General features: G+C 44.3%; 1 protein-coding gene across 1 annotated transcript in view; it reads right to left on the minus strand.

Moving 5' to 3' along the window:
* KIF4A (kinesin family member 4A) overlaps positions 1-6,510 on the minus strand; it is an 86,944-nt gene that overhangs the window by 4,501 nt on the left and 75,933 nt on the right. The window lies entirely within an intron of this gene.

Below are 6,510 nucleotides of genomic sequence, written 5' to 3' on the forward strand. Positions count from 1 at the left end.
TATATATATATATATATATATATATATATATATATATATAACTGAGGCCCGCTGTCTACCTTTGCGTGATCCCATCTGCCTGCCTCCCGCCCTCCCAGGGGCAAAGTCTCCTGCATTACGTGTTTATTGTTCCTGTGCATGCCTTTTACCACGTCTGAGTTTCCATCCAGAAATATAAGGCATTGCCTTACATGTTTTCCCACTTGACATAAATGGCCTCTTGCTGTATGTGAACACATCACTTTCACTCTAGGAACGTGCCGCTCTGTAGCCACACCTCTGACAGCACCAGATTTCACTTACCGACAGGGCCCAAGAGTCAGAGCTGACAGTCACATGTGCCGGGCCCTGGTAGGAGTCTCTGCATGCACGAAACTCACTGAATCGATAAGCATGTCTCCTGTGGACTCACTGGAGTTCACTGTGTGCTTGTGTTTCGTAAAGAGGACATTAGGCAAAAAAGAGATCGGTGACCAGCATTATAGGAAGTGATGTAAGACAAATGGTGGATGGGTGTGGGATGGTTTGGCTTGGAACAAACAGGTGGCAGAGCTCACAGAAGGCTGGGTTAGTCAGAAGAGGCTTCAGTGACCATCTAAAGCCTGACGTCATGTATGAGTCACCTCACTCATATCCCTGATCTAATGACCCCAAGCTCTATCTATCCTGAGATAATAATGCTCTCTATCTAACTTCTAAGCAGAGTAATCAATTTGGTCGTCTGGAATGACATGGAACCAGTTCACCCCACTTTCACAGCATGGTTGTTCAAACCCTGAGCATAATTTTCACATCCCCAGCCCCCTCTGTCCAAATCCTCTGGAAGCAGAATGTACCTGGCTCCCTTAACGATTCAGTACATGGCATGGTTTCTACCAGTCCTCACCATCTTGGCTATAGGCTAATTTGTCAAGTTCATCTTCATTGTGACATTCAGAAACGAGCATAACTTTCTAGAGGCGGTGTGACCGTTGTGAAGTAGAGTGACACAAACACCTCCTTTGTCATGGACCCAACAGTCGTGTTAACAAGGCCTAAAATCACAGTACCTTTTCTCCTTGTCATATCTTTGTGGATTCATACTGAGTTTACAGATTAAATCCAAGCCCTTCTTTAATGAGAACCATCGTCATTGTCCTGTAGTTCTGAAGGTAAAATAACCCATAATAATATCTTTCTTTCTGATTATGAGAATAATACATATCACTTTATAAAATTTGAAAATCAAAACCATGAGTTTTAACATTTAATAGTTGTACATAGTATTTCATTGCGTGGAAATGTCAATTCCCTGTGTTCCATATTAAGACTACTTTGACAGAAAATGCTTGCTATTATAAATCACATCACAGCACACACCCTGGTCCATAAGTACACCCCAATCTTACCATGACTGACCAGGCCCTCCAGCCTCTGACCTTGTACTACTCTCTCCCACTTCTCAACACACTCCTGCCACACTAGCCTTTCCAGCAGCTGCATTTTCTGTTGCCTTTTCCTATGATGTTCTTCCTCCGATTCTTTACCTGACTTGCTCCTTTACTTTATTCAGATCTCAGCATAAATCTCGCCTCCGCAGAGAGGTCACATCCAAGCACTCTTCTAAGTGCTCTTCTCCAACTGCATCCTTCTCCATGAGTTCACTCTATTTTCTTTTTATCTCTTCCCACCATCTAAAAGTATTTTGTTTTTCTGATTATCCTGTGTCTCCACAAAAATGCTTTCAGTTTCAAGAGGCCAAGGATCTTAGCTGTCTTGTTTGTTGTAGCCTCAGCACCTAGAAACAGTGCCTCATACATAGTTAGGTGCTCAAAAAAGATTTGTTGAGTGAACAAATCGTTTTATATATGAATTACAATTTCCTTAGTATACATTCTTATGTGTATAATTACTGGGCCAAAACATCAAAACATTTTTAAGGCTTATGATACATCTTTTCATTGCCTTACAGAAAGGTCTACCAAATTTACATTCCTAATAGCAATAGGCAGGAATGCCCATCTTAGTCATACTTTTCAACCCAGGACATTAAAATAAAATCTGAGTCAGCCGAGTGGCTCAGTTGGTTAGAGCGTGAGCTCTGAGCAACAGGGTCGCAGGTTTGATTCCCACATGGGCCAGTGAGCTGCGCCCAAGCTGAGCTGCCGCTGAGCTTGTGAGAGTGCATGCTGTTAGCAGCAAGGTTGCCAGTTCAACTCCCACATGGGATGATGGGTGGGCTGTGCCCCCCCTGACCCCCTGCAACTAGATTGAAAACGACTACTGGACTTGGAGCTGATGGGTCCTTGGAAAACACAATGTTCCCCTTCCCCAATTCCCCAACACTATTCCCCTCCCCAATTCCTCCAATTAAATCTTTTTACAAAACCCCAAAAAACAAAATCTTTGCTTCTCTGAATGAGCAGTGCAAAGGACAGACTTCTATCGTGTGTCCCGGAGAGCTCTCACCAGGACAACATCGATCCGTAGATTGCTGTTGGCTGGGTATGGTCCTCAAAAACACTGTTACCCTGTCCCTGAATCTCTTCTTTATCCAAAGGGATAACAGATTGAGAGTGGTGTCTGAAAGGCTGTCATAAGGCACAACAAGTAGACTTTCACACAGCCCAGGCCCATTGGGATGGTTTATAGGACAGCATGTTTTAGCTCAACAAGGAACACCTTTCTAAAGGTTACAGAATACTGGGCTGCCCTGTGAGACGCCCCCTACTAGAAGTTTTCAAGCAAGCAGAGGCTGGACAAACACCTGGCATTACAGTACAGTCATGACACACATGACAGATGTACTCACATGAATGCCATGTGTACTGGCTATAACTTCATCCTGTTCTCTCTCACATCAACACAGATCAGCATGTAAGAGAGGGAGCATGACCTTGCCATGGACATAACCTTAAATATATGCATGCGCGCATGCGCGTGTGTGCATGTGTGTGTATCACAACTGCAGGCAACCCACCAGCATGTCCCAACACCATAGCTGAGAACCACTATAACAGAGGGGTTCTTTATACAGAGTGGGGAGTACAGTTGAAAGACCTCTGGGGTTCCTTTAAGCCAGTGATTTTCCAACCCTAATTTCACATAAGTTTCTAGGGAGCTTTTCAAAAAGGCCAGGTCCCACCTCAGACCAATTAAGTCGGCATATCTGGGGGTGGGGTCCCAGGCTCCCTGTGTTTAAAAGCTCCCACGGGGATTCTAATGTGCAGCCAGGGTGGAGAATGACTGTTTTGGAGTGTATAATTCTAGCACTAATTTTAGTGTTATTTTGTATCTCAGAATGATAAGATCCAGTAAAAATTTTAACATACAGAATACCAGACTAGGGGGCCGGCCAAGTGGCGCGATGGTTAAGAACTGGCTTGGGATGCCAGAGGGCCCTGGTTCGGATCCCACATATGAGGGCCAGTGACACTGCCCTCTACAGCTAAGGATGCTGAACAACAGCTCGACCTGGAGCTGGGCTGCTGTGAGTCGCCGGTGACGGCGTAGGCTGCAGGCCCCTGCTGCAGTGGGTTGCCATGGGCTACCGTGTGTAGCCAGCAGCCAGCGTGAGCAGCCAGCAGCCGCAGTGAGCGGCCGTCCAGAAGCCGGCGACTGATCTGCCTCGCCCGGGAAGAGCGTAATGATGGTGCCAACTTGGGCCAGTGAAGCAACGTCCTCCACAACTAGACTGAAGAACAAAACGACAGCAACCTGTCTGTTCCCCTTCCCCCAATTCCCCACCGCTGTTCCCATCCCCCTAATTCCCCAATAAAAATCTTTAAAAAAAATACCAGACTAGGAATTAGAAGACTTGGGCCCTAGTCCAATATTTCATACTTGGCATGACCTTGGGCAAGTCACTTCATCCAAGTTCATTTCCATTCTTTCATCATGAAGGTAGAGACAAGAATACCTGCTCCCCTTTTTTTCTGCCAAAGGGGACAAATGAGAGTATTTGTAAAATACTTTAGTAACAATACCTGCATGACATTTTATCTGTCACAAGGTGCACTTGCATACATTCCTTCTTTTAATTTCTCAGACACCATACAACACCATGTAAAGGTAGTATTATTAAAAGTCATTTGTTACTAACAACAACAACAAAACAATTTATACAACTTTGGCTGTTACTTTGACTCAGGACATTAGTGCTGGAAGGGACCTTGTACATCTGTCTCAGTCTAATCCCTTCATTACACAGATAAGGAATCTAAGGAAGATTAAGTGACTTGCTTAAGGTCATCCAACTCACCTGTGGCAAACTCCAGACCAAAACCCATGTCTACCTGGCTTTTGTGCTATCACTGTTTTCAACCATAGCACACTATCTGTCCCTCAGCATCTCCTTGGTACACATAGGAAACATGGCTGAGCAATGAAGCCAACTGTTTGAGCATGAGCTTTGGACAAGTCATCATTTTTGTGCTGCTGCAGTCTCCTGTGCATTAACCTGGTGATCATACCAGACCCCTTCAGCTGGGTGCAAACATCAGGATGACTTCACACAGAAATCAGGTTCTACAGTGAACAGATCTATAAGCAGTCTGATTAAAGGGCAGTTACGGTACTATGAAGTCATCAAAAGGAGGGTTCTAGATTGTGGACCAGCTTGATCTCCCCCAAGCCTCGTTATGTTCTCTTCTCGTTATAAAATCAGGGGAAAAGCCTAGAAAAGAATAATCTCTCACTGTTTTAGACCTAGGATGTGTCATTGAGAGCAAATGTTATGTATAGATAGATAGATATAGATATATACATATATGGATATACACTTTCCCTTTTAGGCTTAGAGCAACAGCACTATATCACATATAACAATCTTTCCTCGAGGACAAGTATAGCCATATTTGCTTCACATTTGGAAACTCCTCCCCCAGGGTTTTAGGCCATCTACCATGTTCTTCCGTGTGTACTTTTCAACTGCTTCCTATTGCTTAGCTGACCTTTTCAGCTGCATTTCGCTCAAGCTCTCCAATTCAACTATAGTCCATGAATGTTTGTGGAGTAAGTGAACGGAAGTCACACAGGTTCTGTCCCGTTTCCTCTGCGTATCTTAACCCTCTGTCCCGCTGCTACTATTATACCAAGTCTTGGCAATACGCTATTCACTGTGCCAGCAATGGTCTCCCAGTTGCTCCTAAGATGTACTTCCCATTCATCTTATAATGCAGCAATAGTCATGTCTCTCCCGGCATCTTCCCAAACCCTACCTTCTCAGACGGGCCCTCATCAGGCGGCCGGTTAGCTCAGGTGGTTAGAGCACAGGGCGCAGTGCTCACAACACCAAGGTTGCTGGTTCAATCCCCACATGGGCCACTGAGATGTGCCCTTCCACAACTAGATTGAAACAACTACTTGACTTGGAGCTGATGGGTCCTGGAAAAATACACTGATCCCTAATTAAAAAAAAAAAAAAGAAAAAAAAAAGAAGACCCTCAGTGCACCTCCCTGATATGAAGACGCTGAGGTCCTGTGGTGTGCTTTGATTTCTTCACCTTGTTTTCCCATTAGATTACAAGCTTGCCAAGGCTAAGGACAAGCTCCTAGTCCCATGAAGAGCACACGATACCTGACTTCCCAATGACTCTATGCAAACGACTGAATGCCACGTGACCGTCTATTCCTGATGACTGGCGTCTCTCTGGTGTCATGGTTCTCTACGGCTCAGTTCCCTATGTGGTGCGCCATAAGCTAAGGAAATCAAGTAACCTTCCAGGAAGCCAGCTAGGGTCACTTGTGGACTGTTCTCTGAGCAGAATGTGGCTGCAGGGCACAGGCGGGGTAGTAGTGGACACTAGTGCCTGGGAAGTTAACGTTTCAACATAAAACATTTAAGTTTGATAATTATGTAGGACTACCATCATGTAAATAAATAAAGCATGCCTCAAAGTCGACTGTTCCTAACTAGCCTTCATTTGGTGTGTTCGATCTGAATTATACGCCTTGTCTCTAATTCTCATTGCCCCTTAGCCTAGTGAGCAAAATCACGGTGTTAGGCAAGGAAGATAAAGTTCCCATTCCGCTTCTGGTCTGTATTTTTTACCGATACGACCATGAAGTGGTAGAAACAAACTGGATTTGGACTAAGGGTATTTGATTTCAAGTCCTGATTGTCACTTGGTTGTATGACCTTGGGCAAGGTCATTTACCTCCCGTGGGTCTCAGGTCCATCTATAACATGCAAATAATAAATATCTCACTGGATTTTTTTGGTGACAATGACAAGAGATAACACATAATATGAGCATGGTTTATCAACTGTAAAGTGCTATAAAAATGTGAAGGATTATTATGATCACTGTGGAACCAGCCTCAAGAAATGGTAGAGAACATCACCCAAAGATCAAAAGTGAACACCCTGGCTTTTCCATTGGGGATACTGCAAAAAAATTGGGTGAAATATGGTCTGAACAGTCAGCAAAAGATAAGCAACCATATGAACAGAAAGCAGCTCAGCTAAAAGAGAAATATGAAAAGGATTATTGCTGCATACCGCGCCAAGGGCAAAAGTGAAGCAGGAAA

The sequence above is a fragment of the Hipposideros armiger genome, unplaced genomic scaffold, assembly GCF_001890085.2.
Source record: "Hipposideros armiger isolate ML-2016 unplaced genomic scaffold, ASM189008v1 scaffold_119, whole genome shotgun sequence".
NCBI lineage: Eukaryota > Metazoa > Chordata > Mammalia > Chiroptera > Hipposideridae > Hipposideros > Hipposideros armiger.